Genomic DNA, 25255 nt, shown 5'->3' on the forward strand with positions numbered 1-25255 from the left:
TTCCATTTCTCTCGTTCATTAATTGAAAATACAAAGAATAAAATTCTGGAATGCACTTCAGGCCTGTGGATAGTTTCATGTAGGCCTTAGTTTATTTCTCAAGATTAGCTCCAAAAAGACAAAGATGCATTACTTTAGATAAAAGGCTTGTGTAACAAAAAAAATGACTAAAAGAAAAATAGAGTTTTTATATAATAGTCTATTTAATATTAGAACTAGGGACTTCATATTGTTCTAGGAGTGTGGCCTGCACAGCGTAGCTCGTTAGCTTCTGTTGGGCCTCTGGACTAATAGTTCACTATTCATTATTATTATTATATAATAATTATTATATAAAAGCAAAACGACATGAAAACCCCTAATCACTAAAAGTGCTGAAACAGCATCGAAACCTGAAGGACATGAAACATTGAATTAAGTCTGATTCACAGGTTCAATTAAAAACAATAGACAAAGATTCAATATTAATATTTTCGGGTTAGTGGAGGTAGAGTTAAAAATGCAGCGGTTTAATTTAAATTAATAAATACATTTAGTTGGAACTTTCATACCTCTTATTGTCTTAGTTGTGTTTATTTTTTTACATAAATAAAAATCTCTCTGTTTTACAATTTCCACCACTAAATGATAGACATTAATTCATTTAATAGAAGCAACTCATGCACATTTCTAAAAACAGGACACAGCGATAAACATTCTTTAATTATAGAAATCTGAGAGCATCGTAATAAAATATAATTAGAAAACTGAAGAAATGCACTGGAGAGAAATGTCAAAGTCAACGTTCTCTTTATTGACCAAATATTCACACAGTACACAACCACACCTCAGAGTATTTATATATACATGTATATATATTTATATTTATCGATGGATTCAACCTCGACATGGAGAAACAGATACTATTTAAAAAACACACTTCCAATGACGTACAACAGGATCAATTAAAGTAGTTACACTCAGATATCAGTTTACATCAATTAACATGATCATTCATATATTTAGAAAAATAAAGTCGCTTTAATTATAATACTTTTTAATATCTAATGTGTTAACGCTCTAAATATACAGGCTGTTTAACTCTAAAAACACATCTGGAAGTACAAGCATCTCTCTTTGTCACTGACTATTCCTTGGATTTGAAGGTTTAGCGGTTCACCTTTACATGAGACTGTCTATAGCGACACATTTTGCGTCAGAAGCTTTAAATCATCAATCAACAAAAGAGTGGTTGAATTGGTCCCGTGGAATCTGGGTGGATTCTGGCTCAGTTGAGTCAAGTTGTTCAGCCCAAAGGTGATTTTCTACCTTCACCAATCTGCAGAGAAACAAGACAAACAGGAAGTTAGTGACGGAATAACAGCGAACATGTGTTACAGCCGGGAGCGTGACGGCCACAGAGATTGTCTGAGAGGCACCGATGCTCCGCCTGAGCTTTCACACTCGTGGACGTGAGTCACGTCACGGGACTGACGCAGCGATTTTGGACTAAGATAGAAAAAGGAGGGAGCAGAGATAGAGAAGGGAGCCCCTCCTCATGACTACTAATGTCTGTCTACCCTCATCCACCTCTGACCTCTACAGCCTGCAGCGCCGAGAGGACACACAGTCAGCAGAGAACCCACAACGATGCCCGGGGGAACACACACACACACACACACACACACACACACACACACACACACACACACACATACCAGACACACTTCTGCTGTCTGGTTTTGCAACGTCATGACTGAACAAGATAAGGATCCCAGCAGCAGAGATAAGGGATTTAATCCTAATTTGTGCAGACTTTAATCAGGATTATAATGAGACAGCACCAAAGCAACTGCCTTCTAGAAAACCTTAAACAGCTTAAAGTTCAAAGGTTTTAAACCACAGCTTCTTCTTTCTGTTAATGCTCCAGGTGTGTGTGTGTGTGTGTGTGTGTGTGTGTGTGATGTGAGGAGGCAGAAGAGGGTTAGTCGTGATGGAGGAGATCAGAGCTGGACCACAGTCCCCGGGTAGATAGCAGGGTTTCAGACATTGGGCAATTACGAGGGGCCTTCCTGAGCCTGTAGGGCTTTCCAGGGCTCCTGTTCTGCCCACGCCGTCCCAACAACCCGCTAATGTATGCAGAGGGGAGACTGTCCTGTCTCCACGCCACACACACACACACACACACACACACACACACACACACACTCTCTCTACAGCACACAGAGAGTAACAGTGTGACATTATTATGTGTAATGTTATTCCTTCTCTGACTCCTCTGTGTCATATGATCTTAAAATAGCTACAGAACTTTTCAAAGAGACTCAAAACCTGGTTTGTTGTCCCTAATTTAACGCTCTGTAAGACGGAGAAGACGCACAGTGAGACGCTCCATCAACGTGAAAAAACCCCTATTCCTCTAAAAGCATTACAAAGGGACGCTAATGGTGTTTTGCATACTTGTGTATTTTGTATAGCATCTGTGGTGTCGGGCCTGTATGTGAGGACAGACGTCACCCTGTTGTGTTGAGTGACATGTTTTTGTTTTGATGTCCTCGTTTTATTGCGTCATGTGATACTTCATCATGAAGTCTCAAGTTTTGACAGATGTTGACACAGCTGTGTCATTGTAATAATCAGCAATAAGAGACCTGAGAGGCAGCTCGACCGCTCATGTTCTTTAATAAGCAAGAAGTTGAAACGTTGCTTCGACGGGACGGTTTGGAACAACAGCTCTGATTTCAACTGTTTCAACGAGAAGTATAGGAGCGGCGTGAATAGATGCAAAAAAAAGGCTTGAATTTGTATCAACGAGGAGGGGTGTGTGTGTGTGTGTGTGTGTGTGTGTGTGTGTGTGTGTGTGTATGGGGTCTACAGGACTTTAACCCCCCTCCCCAACAAACACACTCTTACGCTGAGTCTGTGTGTCCGTCCAACAAAGACGTCCCCACAGCCACCTCATTATAAATACATGTCATTGGATCACAGCTCGTCTGAATCCCTGAGTCTGCTGCGCTCTAAGTGGCCGTGACTGAGCCCTGAATGGGTGGCCGAGCGACAGCTATACCAATAGAGCCAACAGCGTGTGTGTGTGTGTGTGTGTGTGTGTGCATGTGTGTGTGTGTGTGTGTGTGTGTGTGCAGAGACGACCACAGCAACCAGCCTATGGGAATGAAAGCCTCACAGCAGGACAAGGTCAGAGGTCAGGCTGTCTGTTACATACACATGTATACACACACACACACACACACACACACACACACACACACACACACACACACACACAGACACACAGCCTACTGGATATCTGCGATAAGAAATGATGCAGAGAAGAAAAAGGATGAAATTTGTGGTGAAAGTAGTTGAATTGAGTTGGAGTGTGAGCAGAGTTTACTGCTGCATGTGTGTGAGAGGAAGGTTCGCTTGAATCTGGGGCAATACGTTTTCTGCTGCCTCAACAACAAAGCCACACGGATCTAGTCCTGGCTCACTTAGAGGGAGGGAACAAGGTGTGCGAGTGTATATATTTGTGTAAATCGTGCGAGTGAGTGTGTGAGTGTGTGTGTGTGTGTGTGTGTTAAAAGAGCTCATCCTATCTCGTTTTGCAGGGGAAAGAGTCTCTATCCCTCCGGAACCACAAACCAGGCCACAGTGTGTACTCTCAATCCTCCTCCTCTTCTGTCAGCCTCCCTCCCTCCCTCCCTCCATCTCTCTCTCTCTCTCTCTCTCTCTCTCTCTCTCTCTCTCTCTCTCTCTCTCTCTATAAAGGCTTCTATTTCAGTCAAAGCTTGCGTTTCTCTACGGGTATAACAACTTCTTCCTCGTCGACTTTCACCGAAGTTTTGAACCCCCAGAGGTATGACCTGGACTCTGCTGGAAATCAATAATGAACAGAATGACTAAAATCACCAGCGGGTGTGTTAAATATCTGTCACTTTGTCTTGATTAGACAAAATAATTGTACGTTTGAAGAAAGAAGCTCTGCTCCTCTGAATAAAAGGGTGAGTGGTGCTGTACCTGTTTTATTCTACCACTCGGTGTTCTGCACCACGTGTTGGCTGTAAAAGCAGACGCGAGTGCGTTCATGTGTTCACGTGTTCATGTGTTCATCACAGACAGACTGTTGGATGCACACCGGGCTCATTAATGCAGCGCTGCAACAATAAGCAGAGCACGCGATGGCGGCTGCCCATGCTAATCATCTCTGCTAGCCCGCCACTTTCCAGCACCTTTGCCTCTCTATGTGTGTGTGTGTGTGTGTGTGTGTGTGTGTGTGCGTCTCCTCCCCCCCTCACTAGACCAGGACCCTGAATAGCCGCCTGCACACACAGCTCCTGATGGGGAATAGAGGCGTCACAGCGGCGCTTTGAGGACTCGTCTCCCATCTTCTTGTCTCCATTTCATTTAGATCAAATTTATTTAAATGATGGCTTCAGGAAGGGTTTTAATGAAAGCAAAACATATTTTATACTGAGTTATTTCAATACATTTGTAGGATAAATATGAAATATTTCAATGATTGTAATTATTTCAAACAGAACAATCAAATAAATGCTATAATTGTATCATATTTGGTTGGTTGCCTCCTGATCTAACAGACTGATGTATTTATCTACTGTAAGTATCAGACTGAAGTTTCCTCCTCATGTATCAGAACATTCAGTAACTTCTCCAAACCGCTGCATGCTGGGAGCTCAGCTGGTCTTTTGGAGTAAACTGAACAAAAAGTTCTGCCGAGTAATCAGACACGGTGAAACAGTGAAATTCAAGTAGTTCTTCTCAAACGTCGGCTGAAGACACAGGAAAGGTCAACGTTAACACCGGTCAAGAAACAAGCAGGACAACGTGTCTAAAAACCCAGATCTGCTGCAGAGCACAGAAGTCCCGTACGGCACATGGTCCGGTACCGAACAGTTTGTGTGAGAGATCTGAGACGAAGCGACCGAGAGAGACAAAACACAATGAGGAAAAATTGGAGAAATGGAGAATAATGGAACGCATGCGAGAGAAAACAAGAGGAACAAAGAGAGATGTGAGTCTCAAGGAAAAAAAAAAAAAACGTGTCAATGCCAGGCTTCCTTTAGGCATGAGTGAGAGACTATGAGGCCTGGTGGTGTGTGAATGGTTCGGCAACACACACACACACACACACACACACACACACACACACACACACACACACTCCCCACTGAGCCAGAGCCTGTGCCAGTGAGACAGGTCTATGGGTCTATTGAGGGGACTGGGAGGGAGCCGTCCCTTTCTGTAGAGCTAATGAAGCCTGCACCCACAGGCATAAAGGAGTGGAGAGAGTTAGCGCTGCGCTCCTTCGCCCATTCACCCACTTCCTTCCTTTACACGGCGCCTGATGAGGTAATGCTTCCCCGTCTTAAAGGGACACCCTAAGTAACGCACCTTTACGCATGCAGCCCTTCACGATTGTTGCAGGAGACGTCAGAAATAAATCCAAGCTGTCTGCAGCGCGGTGAAACAAAAAGTTTTTTTATTGTTTCATGAAAAAAGGTTTTCCCGAAAACAGCTGGGCTAATGTCCTTTTTTTTTTTATAACAAATCCCACTCAAACAAGAGGAAACAGAGCATTTTGTAGGGGGGACTATTTTCTGCTGCGGAGTAATACACATATGATGTTCTAACATCCTAGTGTTAACAGCAGCACTCGAAATAAATCACAGTGAAGGAGCACATCATCTGGTGTGATGTTGTTGCTCATACTGCTGTTGTTAAGGAAACAGTCTTTGGTTACACTTGATATTAGATCAATTAACTGAGATATAGACTTCGACAAATCCATAAATTTGTTTTTTTTTACACAGCGGCTGAAGCTACAAAGCCGGTCAGCACGCTCTAAATCAGTGCACTCTTGATTTCCTCCATCATGGAAATGTGTGTCGTCGCGGCGCAAAGCTGCCATCAACCTAGAGAGAAACAAAAGACCGGCACCATGCTGGAGAGCCTGAGAGCAACGTGTCACTCAGAGAAGAAATGTTTCAGAAAGCAAAGACGTGGGGAGAAAAGGCTTCCACACGACACAATCGCACTTCCAGCAGGGGAGGGTCTGACTTCACGCCGCCCGTCTATCTGCCTGTCTGCTGCTCCGCTGCGGCTGCAAGATGATGAAGGAGCTCTTGTCCGAGTCTACACCCGGTCCAAGGCCTCTCTGAGCAAACCAGACTGAGCTAACAATAGACAGCCGTGCTTATCAAACAGCCTGGCGACTTCATTAGCATCCTACATGACCCAGACGACGACAGAAGTGGCCCTATACACACACACACACACACACACACACACACACACACACACACACACACACACACACTCATGAGCCAGACAACCCCTTCACTGGCCTTGACCCGTGAACTCTAGGGTCCTCTTTCACCTGCTCCAGCAGCATTCATGCTAGCAGGGCCGTCTCGCCAGCGGCCGACTGTTCTGCATACGTTCTCCTGACATTCCCACGCTCCGAGCTCAGGCCTCCAGCGCACTTTAAATACAGCAGTGTTCACGCAGGACATTATGGAGATCTGCATTGTGTGTGTGTGTGTCTGTCTGGCTTCGTGGCGACCACCACGTCTAGGACTTCAACTGAAGAGGAGGCTTTTCTTTCCCTCTCAAATTGATCTGTAAATATTCTGCGATGTCGTGTCTTACTAGCTCACAAAGGGAATGTAACAGTCATCGTTTTTGTTTCTAATAAACGTCTTTATTTCCCTTCTTTTTGATCATGAAGTAACGCTCTCATGTCCCTCTAATCCTTTGCTCCCATCTCTTCGATTTCTTCCCGCCGAAGCTGTGTTGTTGATTCACTTTTTCCAACGGCACTTCAAGGGTAAACTCGTGACTCTCCTCGCCTTTTCCTTCCTCTTCCTGATTCTCTGCCGTCACGCCATTGGCCGACAGCGGCTCTGCGTCTCCCCCCGTTGGCCGGGCGTCGCGGACAGGAGCGGTGACGCGGCTGACATGAGGCTTCAGTGTAGTAGCAGCGGTTTTTAAGTGTTATTGTGAGGAACGGGGTAGAGCGTGTTCCCGCTCTATCCTGTCAGATACGGAGAGGCGCAACACTCGCCGGGTTTTCATTCAGACCGTGTGAGCGAGACCTTGAGAGGCGTGCAAAACACTGTGACTGAATCTGCCTCGCCGCGCAGCATATGGACGCCCTGATCGCTCTATGCAAATGGTCGAGACGCAGACACATGTTCACAAATGCAGACAAACTACCCCCCCTCTCTCCCCTCCAGTCCCTCATTAATTGTTCTTCATAAAACCAGACACCCCCCCCCCACCCCTCTCAAATAATAACCTCTCCACTAACACCCCCCCCACACTCCATCTTCTCCTTATGAGCAACCCCCCACCCCACAGTCTAGACCCCGCAACCCTCTCTTTAACTCAAACTAGACGCCCCAAAAATCCCCCCCCCCCTCCCCTCCCCTCCCCTCCTCCCCTCCTCCTCCTCCTCCTCCTCCTCCTCTCCTCTCCTCAGCTCCCACGACCAGCAGACAGACCCTGTGATTCGCGTGACCCGCCATTTTGCCGCCCCACAGTAGACCAAACTGTACGGCGCAGCAGCTGCCTTGATGGGCGAATGCAAATATGAACGCTGCTTTGTTACTCAGCCGCTCAGCCGACTCTCATCGCATGAATTAACCCCCCCCCCCCCCCCCCCCCAAAAAAAAACAAGAGCTGCTCAATCACATGCAATCACAAAACGACGCACTGCAACAAAATGCAACAAAAAAGAAGAAGAAGACGTGAGCTATTCATTTACACGATGCTTCAATCGTCTGACTGCGTGAACGGTATTGTGCCGAGTTATGAGATCTGCATGTTCCATATTTTTCAGGTTATTTGAAGTCTGGAACAGACGACAGGCACTTTGATTGTCTCTCATTTCCCTCTAGAAAGCCCTGATGTGATACTTCACCACACCTCCCATTTACGTGTTTCATGTGCAGCCCTTTTCTAGCTAAATCAGTCGCCCCTTGATTTGCTCAGTGCCATGGCAACCAGACACCCATGTGCATGAAAATGAGACTATTATGGTCTGCCAGTCTGGAGTTCGTTGGGCCTATGGATCCCTTTTTAATTAGAGACCGTGTGCATGTCTGAGCTGCTCTGTTTGCTTAATGCTTTCATCAGTGCGACACACACATATATATATATATATATATATATATATATATATATATATATGTGTCCGCACGTTAAAAAGCTCCGTGCTCGACAGGGCGCTATCTGATTAAAAAAAAAAAAACGTCTCGACTTAATCTTTTCTACATTGTCGCATTTGCATGCGAGGGAATCGCATGCAAACACCATATGGCACAGTAGCACCAGACTCTTGATCTCACACGGCTACCAGCCTCTCGGTTCGTACTCACGACCCTCAGAGAAAGACAAACGGCGGCAAACACAAGCTTTAACACATCACTGCTGTTTCGCTCGCCGCCGCGCCGCGTTCATAGGAGCAATTATCAGCACACGCCAACGACGCGATGGTTGGAGGTTATGCAAATGCAATTAGACTCGATTTGCATTCGACAACAGCTAACGGACGCACAGATGGCAGACGACGGAGACGCACCCTCCATCTTTGGCAGAGGGAGAGACCGGCGGCCATTTTGTCTGAAGCTGTGCCCATCTGGATGGAAACAACCGCACTGCATTGCTGTGACGACGGCAGCAGTTTGGGAGCTGTGGGTGCACTGCTGCTGCTCGCTGGCTTTCAAGGCCAAGCCTATCTATTCATGCACACAAACAGAGCTGTCTGTTGGGGGAAATGTAGAACGAGAACAGTTCTCTCATATGATTCAGAATGCTCAGATCTGAGGGACAGCTTACATTTTAGAAGTTAAAATAACCTGTTAAACTTCCAAACATTTCTTAGAGTTAAAGAAACATCTTCTACGTCTGTAATCAAAATCATGAAATGATCCTCTATTAACTAAAGAGGCTGCAAAGTTACAGCCACACACACACACACACACACACACCATTTGAGGTGATGTATGAGGGAATGAGAGCACACTGAGAGTTGCTCAGAGTGGAACATGTGGAGTGCTAAAGAGAGATACTTGCCATGATTTTACCATCTCCTCTACCAGACGAGAAGGCCTCTCTGCTCTGTGATCTTCTGCCCTTCTTGATATTCAGTTAGTCAAAATTCTGGGATTGAGTACCAGACATCACAGAGGGAATAAGACTTCGCCAGTTTTTCTCGGGTCTTAACTGACACACGTCTGCAGCTTACCGGAGTAACAGCGAGCCAAGAGCGGAAGAGAAAATAAAGATCGTACTGTCTCTTTGTCAAATGTAAAAACTGGTCGGGGAATAAACAACGGGCGTGTTGAGGATGGAGAGAGAGTCAAAAGCAGGACTGCCAAACTGTTTTTTAAGCAGCCAGAGGCAGAAGGTGGGGGATATGTCAATCTTATGAAGGGGGGGAAAAAAAGAAAGAGAAAGGAATATCCCTGTCGGCGGTCTCTCAGCATTCGGGGTATCATTCGGGGAGAGATCCCCTTCAGCTGAACCACACACAGCCAGTGGAGATTGGGACTGAGGTCCAGTCTGAGGAGCCGGTCTCCGCCTGCAGCTGAGAGGGCCACGCAGGGCCTGTCCTTTGGAGGTCTGCGGGCCCCTAGGCCACAGACTAACACAGGAAAAGACCCACTCAGAGCGGCGCCGGATCTGTGTTTCATATTGATTTCTCCTGCACGCCGGTAGCTCCAGAGGTGCTTCTAGCCATCAGGGACCTTCTCCATCCTTTCCAGCCCACTCACTAGCTCCCTGCCTGGGCTTCACCGAGCTCTGTTGGACCCCTGGTTGGAGGTATCGGCCACAGGAGGAGAGGAGGAAGACGAGAGCCCGTGGCAATGATGATGAGCAGCGCTGGGTTCTCTGAGTTCAGTCATCTACCAGCCTTTATCCAGCCTTCCAACCACCCACCCTGGTTTCCGTCTGAAAAAAAGGGAAAAGAGAGTGTTTTTCAAAATCTCACCTTTGGCATTCAGCGTCCCTCTGCTTAATGCAAATGCAAATGTAAACACTAACACTTTGATTAAAAATATGTGGGAAGAAAACGCCAACTTGCTCTTTTGTAACCTGCCCCAAGGCGCTCGCTGCTATACAGAAACAAATAAAAGTGCTCAGCACACTGTATGAAGCACACACACACACACACACACACACACACACACACACACACACACACACATCCATCTCTGCTCACAGCTTCTACATGTGAATATAAACCATTCACATTAAAGTCATTACACTCAACCTTCACTGTTTGAAAATACTATTGACATTTATGACGTCTAGTCATTTTTTTTTGGACCATGTTTTATGACTGGCGTAAATAAAACAACGAGCATGATAACGGTTTTAACGCTAAATGAATAGTTTGCGTGGATTCCTTCACTGCAGTGCATCTAGAAATGCTCTGAAAGCGTTCTGAATCCCGTTATCATGCTAATACCACATTGTCCTTTATGTGTCGCTTTGTTCTTTTCTAGAAGAAAAACGAATGGCGGGGGCCTCCTTCAGTCGCCGTGCACCGAGTGGCCCCCGTGTCTGTCCTGTAAAAACACAGAGCAGCAAAGACACACATTCAGCTCCGTGTGGTTTGCTGCAAAATTAATAGGACACAGAAAGCGGCGGGTGAAAGCGGCTGGGGTCAGTTATGGGACGGTTTGTTTGTGGATTTGAGTTCGCTGTTATGTGCATGTTTTCATCGTATAATGGGGGGGGGGGGACCCGGAGGAGCCCCTGGCTTGGCCTGTGCAGGGGGAGTGATGCGGGGTGAGATTGGGTGAGCCGGAGGAAGATTCAGACACAATGCCCCCATTGAGAGGGTTCAGACATGGGTGTTAACTCCCCATTCCTTCACACACAATAGGGCCCCCCACTAGAGCTGGCATAGGGGACAATGTTAGTTCAGGGCTGCCCTCCATCCAGCACGGAAGAAAAGAAGTGCATTATCAAGATGGGAGGAGAGGGAAGGAAGGATGGGGGGGGGGGGGGGCAGGAGGAGAGATAGAGGAGTATGTTTGTGAGTGAGGAGGGGGGCAGTGAGGAGCCCTGGCTGTGACCCATGGCTTTGGACTTGAGGAAAAAAAAAACCATCGACAAACACGTCGCAGCAGCTTCAGCCGTCCTGCTTCAAAAGGACAAAACGTGATCTAATAAAGAGAAATATTCATTGTGATTATTCTATAATATTTAACAAGACATTCTTCATCGGCCCGTACGATTCACATGGTCGGTCTAAATCGTGTGTCTTATTATTTCTGATGGATAATTCAACATTTGGCCAACTGACAGTATAGTTGAGAATCAGCCATTTTGCTTGAACTGGCAAATTTATGTATTAAATAAATAGATCAATAAAAATAGGACAAAATAAATAAAATTTAGCATTAAGGAATTCGTTACTATTAAAGACCATGTTAGAGCCACTCACACAATTTAAATGAGGCGATGGAGCCTGCAGAGATTTCTCTTCTTCTTGTCTTTAGGATGTTTTGCTCCCGTGTTCTTTTTGTATTTTGGTAGAAAAGTACTTGGGACTCTACAGCTTAACTGAGCGTTTTCTCCCCCCCCCCCCCCAAAAAAAAAGTATAGATGAAGACGGCGACATATTAGCAACAGTTTATAAAAGCTGCAGCTTTTGTGCAAGAGTGCACACCGTTCCCTCTTAAAGATGGAGAGCTATTAATACCAGAACGTACGTCTGCTTTCGTACATTTCAAAGGTTTCAGTGAGATACAGACTGAGTTGTGATTGCAGAGTTTATCTGCAGACTTTAATGGCATCGCGTTTGCAGCAGCGAGCAGCAATCGCATTCCTCCAAAGACTTCGGCACTTTTTGAACATCTTAAGCGTTCCTCCAAAGACCTTATAACAAGCGCTTGCTTGTTCGCCGATGCTTGTTATATACTCTGCGCTTGTAAAGGAAACACTGTTTTGGGAGTCAGTTTGGGAGGTGAAGTCGACGGCGTTAACAAGCCCTTGGTAATGTAAGTGCATAAGCTTTTATTCTGCCTTTCTTCTCCAGACAGGTAAAATCTCCTCTGGCTAAACAAAGGGGAGCGCTGCTTAACATGTACAAAGGAAGCTATCAGTTTAGCTGTGGCGAGAGGGGGGGGGGTGTAGCTGGAAAATGTTTATGGAGATCCCGAGTCTCTCTGGGAGCCTAATAGAATCCTGTGGCTGGAGTGAGAGCTCATTGTGCCGGCGTAGAGGATTACACCGGTAAACTGGTAAAACAGGGGAACGAGCCCAAACACTCTCTGCCTCCTATGGAGAGGCAACGAACCATCGGACAATGAGAGGGGAGAGCATTCTGCAAGCCGACTCCATGGACAAAAAGACGGACCTGGAGGAAGTGGAGGAGAGGAGGAAGAGAGAAGAAATTGATCAGGTGGTTCGTATTCATGCATGTGCACGGGCGAAAAGAAATATCATGAGCGAGGGATGGAAGAAGAAGGGGAGCAGGAGGGGCTGCATGGACGACAGTTTCAGTAGTGGAAGGTAATATGGGGAAATGATGTCTGTCTTGTCCGTCTGCATCCTGAGTGACAGTTTACAATCTCAGCAGGTCGGCTCTTTGGCTCCACACAATTCCTCATTTTTCTCTCTCTCTCTCTCCGTCTCCCTTCCACCTCTGGTTCTCATCTGTCTCCAGCCATCTCTGACCTCCACCACCACCACCACCATCACCACCATCACCTCTCCTCTGCATTTTGTCTACATTTTTAAATATTCATTTCCTTTTCAATTTAGAATTGAAAAAGGGAAAGAAAACTCTGTAACAAGTATTAGGTTGCCCAACACTTAAGTTGCACAATAATGATTTGTGACAGGGCCTCTCTTCTTTAGTGAGCTGCCTTCAAATCATAACCACAAATGATAGGCTGAACCTCTCTCTCTCTGTCTGTCTCTCTCTGTCTCTCTCTCTCTCTCTCTCTCTCTCTCTCTCTCTCTCTCTCTCTCTCTCTCTCTCTCTCTCTCTTTCTCTCTCTTTCTCTCTCTCTCTCTCTCTCTCTCTCTACACTTGGCCTCCTCATCACCAAACTGTTAGCTGAGTTTCCAATAGTGTCAACTACTTTTATCCTAAACCAGTAGATTCATTTTTGGCTCATATTTCTACATAAGCACGAATCCGAGGAGCATTAATTGGAGTCGGAGGACAATGATCCGTCTGAGGAGGACGACGACTCCTGTTTACTTCCCACAGTTTACAGGGACAACATGCAACTTAAGCGTTATTCTCCTCTCACCTGCTGTTCAAATGGAAACCATTGAGCATAATGCACATTCTGCATTCTGCAACCTGCCACAGCGACAGACTCCTCTCTCCTCCTCTCCTCCTCTCCTCATCTCTATTCCTTCAAAGGCTGCCGAGGGTGTATTCAAACAGCAGGATACACACTCAGCTAACAAACCTCATTAAGAGCCCATACACACTCTCTCAAAGCTAACACTAGCTGTAAAACATCCCCTCTCAATGCACACACTGGTGGCCACACTGACCGCGACAAAGCATCTTTACAGAGCTAATTAGAAGCCCCCCCCCCCCCTCTCTATTTGAATCTCATCTGAATAGGAGGGAAGATGATGACGAGGAAGGGAGGAGGAGACAGAGAATGAGGGAGAAAGGAGAGAGGAATGTACTCAAAGAGATAGCGGTCGCCTCTTTCTGAGGGTGGAAGTAAAGCAAGGAGCTCACGCAGGCAGGGGGACCTGAATTAGTGTGACACAGCTCCGTGTAGGGCTGGTGCAGCGGGGAATTGGGAGGGAAGTGAGCGTTGCACCGATTTGATTGGTGTGCCAGTATCTAGAGAGAGACAGGGGGAAGGAATGGGTGTGACACCAGCTTCATGGGGAAGGCAGCAAAGAGAGCAGCTGGACAGAAGAAACGCTGCTCCTCAACAAACCGCAACGAGCGAAACACAAAATGTGGAATGAGGAGATAGAGATGAACAGCGGGGAACGCAGCGAATAAACCAAATACATGTTTGACGCATCTGTCTTGCTTTGTTTTGCGAAGCACCCGTTGTCTTGAGATGGAGATCAGTGTTCTCTGGTCTTTCAGCTCCTTATTTAGAGAAGGACGGAAGGTCACACCGAGAGTTCAGCGCCAAAAACATTCCTCCATAGTTGCCATATCTTCCCTCAGCTCTCCTCCATTTCATGTTCAAATGTTTCCTTTTGTGTGTCCTTGAAGCAAGCTGTGTGTGTGTGTGTGTGTGTGTGTGTGTGTGTGTGTGTGTGTGTGTGTGTGTGTGTGTAGGCAGACAATGCCAAGTTGACAGTTAGGGTCTCAGACCGAGCACAAGGCCAAGTTTGCCTCCACAGACTGAGTGAATGGACTCATCAACAACTGCAGAAGTTTCTCTGTATCACATTATTTCTCTAGAACTGACGGATTTATTTTTTGTATCAAGGCATAAATAAATATACAATTATTATGCTTAATTTTTTTTTTTTTTTTTTTTTACAAATAACACAGTTATTTTTAAATGTAACAGGAACAGATGGCACTGTGCGAACAATAAAGACAAAGACAGCAAACCAAACAAATCATAATCCAGCCTCTTTTCAATCCGTCACCAAAATGTTAAGTTCAAGTTGAAGTTACGACCTAATTGTTGTCCCATCAAGCACGGCAGCCCCCGATGAGACTGCAAAGCATTCTGGGAGAATAGCAGGTGTCCCCCCCCCATGTCACAGAGCTTCCCAGACAGCTTGTTAATTTGCACAACGTTTACACACACATCTCTCATCTATGTGTGTGTGTGTGTGTGTGCATGCATGTGTATGTATGTGTGTATATATTAGCGATGGGACTTGACCCTAGCGAGCTGCGGCAGTGTTTCGCGTCTTGCTGGGCGTGGGAAAAAGACGGGACCCCTTTTCACAGCTGCCTCGGCCCGAGACCCGGGCTGCCAGGGGCCCCTGTACCCCCTCTACACATACCCCCCGTCCCCCCCTTGTCCGACTCTCCCCCTCCTCCTTCCATCCCATTCAGGCTCCGGCCTACTGGCTTTCAAAAGCAGGACCCTTTTCCCAGCCCTTCATAAATACATCTCATTATTCAAGCCCTAGTTTGCATAGAGATTCCAAAGAGATCTCCACTCGGCTCGTGAGGCCTGGAGCCCCTCAGCCTTTTGGACCGCACAAGTGCAGATTTCGACTTAGTAATCTCCCTGTGTTAATATTTGTTCTGAAACGATGTGTGTGCACTTGCAAAACTGTTAAACCAATATTGAAACTGTCTTAAAATTTCTATTTCTAAGAATCTCTCTTAAAATTTCTTCTTTTTCTTTTTTTTCTTCTTCTAGAAATGCGGCAGAAAATCCGAAGACACTCAAACCGGTGAAAAGAGAGTTTAGCATGACTATTAGCAAGTGCTTTGCTAGTCTGTATTCCATCTGCCACCGGCTATTGTACAGTACCTCTCACACACCCACTCTTCAGCACCCCCCCCCTCCACAGCAGCCCCCCCCCCCACCCCCCCCACCCCCATTCGCTGCAATGCATTACTGCAGAGATTTATCTCCTATCAGCCTGTATAATACTGAGGTTATAATTTACATCCACTTTAGAAAACAGCAGCACAGGCCGGCCCTTGCATATGCTAATATATGAAGCTTGGGAAAATCTGGGCGACTCAAAGAACTCCACACTAGATTTGAATAACTGAGCTTTATATTGAGCTTCAAGGTGGTGGAACCATGAAGATTTGACCTTGCTTACAATGTGCACTTATTGTTTAATTCCTAACGCTGAACTGTGGGGAACAAACCGACAACCTTAAAGCTAGGAATGCTTCTGTTTCCATCTTGTGAAATAACTGAGATAACATCTCAGGTTTCTATTTCTTAAGACGCCTTCAAATTGGGAATGTAAATTTGACCGCGAGTGTGAAACCAGTAAAATATCTCACCGCGCCGATCGCACAATAGGTCTCCTTTGCAATTCACAATATTATCAAGCGTTTTGTTTGACTTAACGCTGCCCTTGCTAATCATGCATGTGCGATACCTTTATGGAAATCGACACGTTCCCCACAATAACCAGGGAGACTTTGGGACAAGGGGAGCGTGGCTCGTCAAGGCATTAGGGCTGAAAAGGACAGAGCCACCCAAACGCTCTTTACACATGAGCAGGTCCAAACCTCGCCTGCACCCTCCTAACGGGATAAAGAACCGCAGCAAAGATTACACGGCCACCTCCCCTGCACCGAGCACACACTCTACCTGACAAATAGGATCATAGTGTTTAAAGGAATAATACGCTGAATGTATGTGGATGAAAGAGAGACGTGTGTGTGTGTGTGTGTGTGTGTGTGTGAGGAGGATGGGGGATGATGTGCAATGTAACAAATGTTAATACTTCAAAGGAATGATGGAATTCAACATGGAGGTCTTACTTCACTCTTCAAATCACAGCGTTTACTCTCTGTTGCTGTAGGCTACTACTGCAGCTCCACACTGTGTGTGTATATATTCTGATATATATATATATATATATACATGAATAATATCAAAGTGACATTTACACTGTGCGCAAATAAAACTGGCAGTAAATGTCCCTCTTATTGCCCCTTTTCGTATGAATACGACGGCGAGGTTTACAGTGCTGCACGCTTTAAAAATCGTTCTTGATGCAAAGTAGAAAATCCTCAATATTTCAAAATTCAGGCTCGGCCTGTCTCTCGTCCTCTGTCTTTTTCACACCCACACACACACACAGAACCGTCCTCACAGCTCTACAGAACATGGACAACAATCAACCGCCAGCATCGCTGCACCATCGTGTGCTCAACTCTCTGCTGAAACACAACTCTCTGCTGAAACACAACTCTCTGCTGAAACACAACTCTCTGCAAGCCTCCAGCGGTTTGACCCGAACCTGCCTCTTACATCCACCGAAAAATATATAAGGCATATAATGTTGTGCATTTGGAAACATCCTGCACTGTATATGGAAATAACATGTGAGCTCCTTCTGCACATCCACGCGTTCATGCTTCAAATATTTACCTGTGAGGCGACTCGTTGTCCTGTCTGGCGGCAGTTTGTCTTCACTGTGAGTCGATGCAAACTTCAGGGCCGACGTGGTCGCCATTTTCCTTTGAAGTCAAAAGAAAAGAGAATCAGCGTGTGTGAAATCATTTTAAATAAATCCACATCTCTCGGGAATAAATAAGTGGCTTGGGAGGGAGTGGAGGAGAAATGAATGCAGCTTTGTTGACCTTGCAGCTAACAGCCCTCCACCAAACTTGTCCGGTGTTTTTCTCCCGTGCACTTCTCATTATGTCGTATCTTTGCGAGGTGACTTATGTTTCCTTTTTGCGTGAAAAATAAGTCAAGATTGATAAAAGTGTTTGCGAAAAGTCCGAAATTATGAAATGTGATGGAAAAGACACATAAGTGGGAAATTACGCCACAAAGCAGCAGCATAGAGAATGCTTCATCTGGGCAGCATCCCAGTTGCTAAGCTACGGAAAAACCAGGATTGAACAGGAACAATGTTACAAAATAAAGTATTTGGGTACAAATGCTAAAAATCATCACATCAATCAGTCAACCAGGAAGAGAGAGATGATAAAATCACATCATATTTTAATCCTGCAAGATGGAGGACATGGAGGTCACGTCGTTCACACCGGCTCTCAGACGCAAACTTCAACAACACACACACACACACACACACACACACACACACACACACACACACACACTCAGTCACACATGATCCGAGCTCTCTTGTTTAACGGTGCACATCACATATTGTCAGTCATGGTCTAAATAGAGCATGCTGGGACTTCAGGGATATTCAGTCATCTCCAGGCCCGCTGATTCCGCTCTAAGAATAGATCAAACTCTGAGCCGATGTCCTATTTTGTTCTTATCTAGCAGGCAAACACGAACATAATCCACCCAGCGAAACACGCATTTCAACATGTCTGCCGCGTCGAACTCGGATTCGGCGACAAAAGCACGCCGACGACGATTGTGTCTCCTTCGCTCTAGCTGACTGGTGCCAGGTGGTTTTGATGGGTTGTACCCTGCAGGTTCTAGTTGGGTAGCGAAGAACCAAATGACCCAGTTGACACTGGAATGGTGCAAGAACCCGGTTCCTGTGTTGTTATGTCAGTCCTACACTCACTGCTTTAATACGACTTCATCTTGCACCAAGTGATGCACATGTGCATCCAATTATACATCACACTCCTAATGTCTGGTAAATGACAGCCAGGGGAGATCACTTAGCCTTCACACTCATAGAGGAAATACACTCTGGGTCAGAGGAGTCGGGGAGTCTGCACGTGCAGTGGATGCAGCTGGGCTTAAATGAAGGCAACTTCTCGGGCCTAGAACGATCAGCGTCACCGACATGTGAGATCTTCTGATGCTGCTGCTGCCAACACCATCACGTGAGTCCCGGGTTGACCAATTGCACGAAACCTCTAACTATTTCGGTCTAACCCCTCAAGATATTGTTATAACACCCACATAGTTATGACTACTACACAACAGCACGAGCTGTGTGTTTTTGTGTGTGTGTGTGTGTGTGTGTGTGTGTGTGTGTGTATGTTTCCCCACATGCATGTCCTAAAGTTGAGCGAACAGCTGATTTATTGATCCTCAACAGGCCCCGGCGACACCGCGATGCCCCAAAACAACGAACCCCCCAAAAGCACGCCCTCACGGACGCGCTCCTGGCTCCTCTGACGTGCCAACACCTGTCTAGAGGAGGTGGACAAGCAACACTAAAATCGCGCCGGTGTTGCTCTCCTGCTCAGCGGAGTGCCCTCCCCACCCCGCCCCACCACCACTCCTCCTCATCGGCAGCCGCGGCGTGCAGCCTCCCTCAGCATCCGTCCCTCCTGCTTCCTCCTGCTGCCGCCGCCGCCGCCGCTGCTGCTGCTGCTGCACGCCCCGTGCATCGTGTCCTCCTCCTCCTCCTCCTCCTCCTCCTCCTCCTCCATGCCGAGGCGAGAGGAAGCCCCCCGGCTCCGAAGTGCTCGGCATCAGTTCGTACTTTCGGTTCTCTAGCTTTATGAAATTAAAACTCATACAGCTAGATAACCAAAGACACAAACTAACCCGTCGTCTCTTAAAGGGGCCGCCTCTCGGATACAAACAGAGAGAGGAGAGGAGAGGAGAGGAGAGGAGAGGAGAGGAGAGGAGAGGAGAGGAGAGGAGAGAGAACCTGCCTGCGGTTACATTGCACAGAGAGAGAGAGAGAGAGAGAGAGAGAGAGAGAGAACAACAATACTAGAAGATTTTACAATATTTTATAAAACCTGTTTATGTTTTCCCCTCATGATATGGAGGTGAAACAAGTCAAAACACGCAGATTCTTTTGGCTTCCATGACTAGTTTGACAAACACCACACACACACACACACACACACACACACACACACACACACACACACACACACACACACACATTTTGTTGAGAGTCCGTGCAGCCTTTGGTCAACACTGTGGCCTCACTGCTACATGTGAGCGGTTATTCTAACGCGTCAGGCCTAACACACAAGCGAAGTTCCCATAAACCGCCTTCAATAATGTCACAGCTGTAAAATACATTTCTGTGAAAACACAAAAGCACAATCAACGTGATGAAACACAGCAGAGCCCTCTTCACCAGGATCACGGCTGCACAGCAACTCTACCAGTCACATAAGGCCAGCATCACTTACTTGCACATCAGGCTGACTCCACTCCACTCCGGTCAACAATTTAACATTCCGCCTCGTATTGTTCCGCGTTATCGGAGCCTGTGGTCTGATCGCACCCGATGACAGAAATAGTGCAAAAGTGCAGAATATTAAAGCTACGAAGTGTTCCTATGTGTCTCCATAGACTCGCATGCGTCCTCTCCCTCCACACACGCGAGCTGCTACTGACAAGTGAAGAGAGTCCACACGGTGAGCAGAGGGGATAAACTCCGCCTCAGAGAGAGAGAGAGAGAGAGAGAGAGAGAGAGAGAGAGAGAGAGAGAGAGAGAGAGAGAGAGAGAGAGGCGGGGATCTGAAATCATTAAAAACTCCAATTTGAGAGTGAGTGCAGGTGTGTGTCAGTCGGGACTTTATTCCGCTCGTTATCCGCATTAGTCAGGCCGTAGCATACAGAGGAGTGCGTAAAATCGCTCTCAAATGGAGCTGGGTGGAACATGATATTTTGACAGCAATGATTGTTCGTATTTTTTGAGAAATTAATTTGACATTTTTAAAAGCTTCTATATTTTGGGAAGAAGTCCGCTCTGTAAGGCTATTTTACTGTCACGTTTATTATCTCCTATAATAAACGGAGAATGTAGGACAACACACTTCATGACTTAATTTAAATTCTCAACAACGTTCTGCAGCAACACATCTTCTAATCTTTTCTATTAGATATGAGCTGTTATTAGTTAGAAATCATTCAGCCATAAAAGCTCATTTTCATTTGGAATATGCTGCATTTTATTTTATAGTTTGAAGAAGCAAAACAAAACGCAACTCTTAAAAGGATGAAATGCTACTTGCTATTTTAGTAAGTCAGCTCTCATCTGTTATGCACGTTTTAATCAATGATTAAACAGCTGATTAAATACATGTTATGGGAACAGCAGCCCAATGAAGACAGTTAGTTGACCTATTGTCATCATAATTAATGCTGAGGATTATTGTTTGCCATGATTGTGACAGCAATAGCCTCGTTAGCTCATTTAACATCCCATAATAAACGCTGGTTCAGAGACTCCGTGAAGAATGGGAACTTATCGCTGTGTTGTTCTGTTTAACAGGCGAATATACTCGCTGCTAAGGAACCCGGGCTTTCTGTTGTTGGTGCAGAAAAAGGCCCACGCCTATATAAGCCAACCCGTGAGAGCATATTCAGGCAATATGCAGCCTTATCGATATTGTGATATTATGAGATGAGTGATATGGGCTGAGGAGATGAGATAGTGCGCGCGATAACAATCACACTTTGATAAAAGAAGCCAGAGGCAGACCCGAATAGCAACTATAGCAATATCTCTCAAAAGTTTGAAAGGATATCTAAAAAGGGTCTGGGATCAGCGTGTGTGTGTGTGTGTGTGTGTGTGTGTGTGTGTGTGTGTGTGTGTGTGTGTGTGTGTGTGTGTGTAGGTAAACCAATAAACGAGCAGCGAGCTACAGTGTGTTTCCAAACCAGGCTTGCATCAGATAAGGGCTACATATCTGATTATTGCGTGGGGAATGTGTTGGTGTGGATCTGACTCCGCATCGTTTATAAGCAGATGTGATCAGCTGTGGCCTCCGCCGCACGGCGTCCTGTGATTGAACTTACGGAACCATTGGGGGCTGTTGAAGCGTGGCGGGAAGGCCCACTTCATTCTGTAAAAACTATAAGAATAAATCCTTGTTGCGACGCGAGAGCGGCGTTCATTTTGATTGGATGCAGAATCCTCATTGCTCCTGAGCATGCGCGCGACCAGGGCGTTAGACACACGTGCGTCCCTATCGTAACCTATTTGCTTGCAAACCATCACGCATCCTAATTAATCACAAAGTGATGCAGTACACGTCCACGCAACGCGTTCAGTGACATGAACAAATGTGAAATCTATGTACAGATATTGAAATATTATGTTCCCACATCTCTTACATTTGATGATTTAATTATTTTGACCAAACAAATGAAATCTAGCGAAACATCTCAGAAGAATTTTAGAATAAAACAAAAACTATTTTGGACTCGGTTTGTTAAACTCTGATGTGTAATATTCCACTGCATTGATACACATTATGAACTGCATTCAGTCCACTGTACTGACAGTCTGTTGAAAGAGATGTCCGTGTGTGTGTGTGTGTGTGTGTGTGTGTGTGTGTGTGTGTGTGTGTGTCCTCAGATAGATTTTCCCACAAACAAGTGAGGAAAAATGTACCCCCCCCCAACCCCCCCCAAAAAAGAAAAGAAAAGAAAAGAAAAAAAAAAGAAGTCAAAATCAAGTTCAACAACGTGCCGGAGACACATTTACATGACAATCAGGTCTGGGATCCTCGAGGTCCCCCCACCCTGCACAACAGAGTCTGGCGTCAGCCCCGCTACACTTTCCCAGGCTCACAACAATATCTCCCTGCTGAACTCTGCACTGCAGCGCTGCCTGGGGCCTCCTCCTCCTCCTCCTCCTCCTCTTCCTCCTCCTCCTTACTACTACATGAATAGAGGCCCTGATAGCATATTATATACAGTGTCTTTAATATGCGATGATGCTGCTGTGATATTACAGTTACACTTTGCTTATAGTTATGAAATAAATATTAGCAGCGGTATATCAGGAACATAAATAATAACAAGAATGAACAGATTAAAATGTCTAGTTTAACATCTTATAAGGTAACACACACACACACACACACACACACACACACACACACACACACACACACACACACACACAATATTATTTTTTAAATGCAATCATTAAATCAAATAACTGTGGAATTAAAAGATAATACAAATAAAGCCCAGTGTGACATGTTGTGTTTTCTAAATATACTCACACTTTACTTGAGTTCAATCCAAACATAACGTCCTCAAAGATTCTCTGGATTTTGAAAATAGTGAATTAAAATGTGTCCCAGAATGTGTCCTTCCTGCACTCCAACCACACAGAGAGAGAGACCTGTCTCCTGTCCTGCGTGTTCACACGTGCACCGCACCGCACCGCACCGCCTTCACATGTTAAATGTGATGTACCTGCTGCGTAAACGGAGAGCTATTATTTGCGAAAAATCCTCTCTTACCGGGTAAAGCGGGTCAGACCGGAGTGTGAGAGGAGCGGCGGCAGAAGCGAGGGGAGGGAGGATGATGATGATGAGGAGGAGGAGGAGGAGGAGGGAATACACGGGGCCTATCAAACGTGTCAACAGGCCACATATATAAATATATATATAAATATATATTATAATAGTAATATTTCAATGTTAACGGGTTGGATCTTAAAAAGAAACGACGTGCTGCTTGCCTCGTTTCTAAGAGGCACACACGTAAATAAATACAGTTTACAGTAAAATTCATCCACAGGACGAAACAGCGCCACCCGTCGGTGAGAAGCACCAGGGCCGCGTACAGTACAGCGACACTGTAATCCTGATTATGAGGATATTTACTCATTGAACGGAGCATGTGTGTGTGTGTGTGTGTGTGTGTGTGTGTGTGTGTTTGTACACCTTTAGAAATAAAATAAAGTAACCTAGAACTTCCTCTGGTGCAGACTCAGTTTTTACATGAAGGTGTTGTTTTAATATATTAAATATTACAGCCAATAATCTCCTTCACGGGATAAGAAGTAATCATATTTATATAAGAACATGTTTGTATTTATATATGTGTGTCATATTTATTGGAAGGTTTATGGATCATTATGAAAAACTATGGTGTTAAGAAATGAAAGGCATAATCAGAAAGCAGCTTATTAATAAAGTAAATGAATACATAAAAATCTGGAAGGATTGTTTGATGAATAAAGATTAAGATTACTTTAGTCTTGATTTTAGTTTTTAATCTGAAGTTAAATGTTGAAAGTTAAACTAAAATAAAAGGTTGAAAGATTGAATTAAACAAAGGTTGAACTATTTAATATTGCAAAAGCTTCTTTACTATTATTATTATTATTATTATAATTATAATTATTATTATTATAATTATTATTGTGGTTATTATTTCAGGTACATACAGCAGAGCTGACATCATAATTGTGATGAGTTTACAGGAACACACTTATATATTTTTACTCTTTATTCTCTTTATTCTTAACACGACTGATAAAATACATTTTTACTTGATTATATGAATAATTAAGAACTTAATAAATATGATCATTTTTCTCTTGCCATAGTTGTGTCTTTTAGATTACTGTATTCTTGAAATACACTATAATTGAATGTCTTATTATAAAATGTCGGCCTACATGTCCTCCATATTCCATGACATTTTAATTTTATGTTGCATTTTGCCTGAATAAAAGGAGCATTTATGTATCTGAAACACTCTAAAATTTAACAGCAAAGCTCTAATGTGATCGATCAGCTGACTGTAAATCAACACGTGTTGAATATTGAGTTTTGAATGATTAGATCAAACATCTTCATGTCTGAAATCACTGGGATTTCATTCAACATGTGTTTTTGTTTTTAAGCAGATTTCTCCAGAAACAGAAATGATTTAATTATCTTTTAAATAGTCCTACAGTTATTCCAGATACAGGATGATAACGTATAATAACAGCACAGTATTTACAGCAGGAGGAGGAATACAGAGCATCTGTTGGACACTTTAAAGATTCAGAATAAATCACTGAACTCAGTTGAGTTACTTTGATCTGATGAGAACGTTACGATACGGTTTTCTTAATAACTGTAACTTTTAAGAGACATTGCAGATCTATAGATATTTTATCTTCCAGCTTCTAAATACGTGACAACATTTGATGGTTGTTTGATCTTAACCGAGCACATGTTGAGCACTATGTACATTTTACACTCATCGTTATCTCGGCAATTTTTCAAATATTGTCTTCTTTTTGAATGAAATGTAAACTGTGAGGTAAATGTTCCACTTCTATAAATTGCTCTGGAACGTGTCTCTTCTGTGAACGTCTCTTGCTGAACTCACAGGCCTCATGAAGACTGAACTCAAGATGAGCATCAGGCTCAAGTCTGGCCTCTGAGAAGAAGTCAGTCATAAATCACCAGAGAGATACAGACGTAGTGTGACTTTGACTTTTGAAATGATTGTTCTACTCTGTTATTAGGCTACTAGCATTTAAAAATGTTTTTACATAATATATTATATACTGTGTAGATTACTAATGAATTAACAATTTATTTTCAAAGTCAGTCAGATTATCCTGTTTATAAATACCAGATTAAGATTATTTTAATACAATATTTTTGAATAGAGCCCATGCTGTTCATAATTTACAATAATATAATACATTTCTATTTCTATTATTACACACAATTTCTTAATTTTTGTGCAATGGCAATAACTGAGAAATCTATTTAAACAAATAAGAGTTGAGACTAGTACTGTCACATTTTCACGGTAAATTCACCTTTTTAACAAAGAGACACTACATCAAACATGCAGCTGTGTGCTTTCATACATTAGCATTCATACATTAGCCATGTCATCTGCATGAGACAGTTAATACGAGAAAATTAGGGATGATAATGATTCATTTTACGAACACATTTTAACAG

At 44.5% G+C, this 25255-nt stretch overlaps 1 long non-coding RNA gene across 1 annotated transcript; it reads right to left on the reverse strand.

The window, feature by feature from the left end:
• Positions 1-772: 772 nt before the first annotated feature.
• LOC137866078 (uncharacterized) lies at positions 773-19912 on the reverse strand. The gene is made up of 4 exons (XR_011102092.1): positions 19721-19912; positions 17046-17134; positions 9076-9954; positions 773-1318 (listed from the first exon to the last, which is right to left on the reverse strand). It is a non-coding gene; the product is annotated as an uncharacterized lncRNA (long non-coding RNA).
• Positions 19913-25255: the final 5343 nt, after the last annotated feature.

Source organism: Cebidichthys violaceus, unplaced genomic scaffold, assembly GCF_023349555.1.
Source record: "Cebidichthys violaceus isolate CVI_PGR_0920_01 unplaced genomic scaffold, fCebVio1.0.p SCAF_8, whole genome shotgun sequence".
In the NCBI taxonomy this organism is placed as follows: domain Eukaryota; kingdom Metazoa; phylum Chordata; class Actinopteri; order Perciformes; family Stichaeidae; genus Cebidichthys; species Cebidichthys violaceus.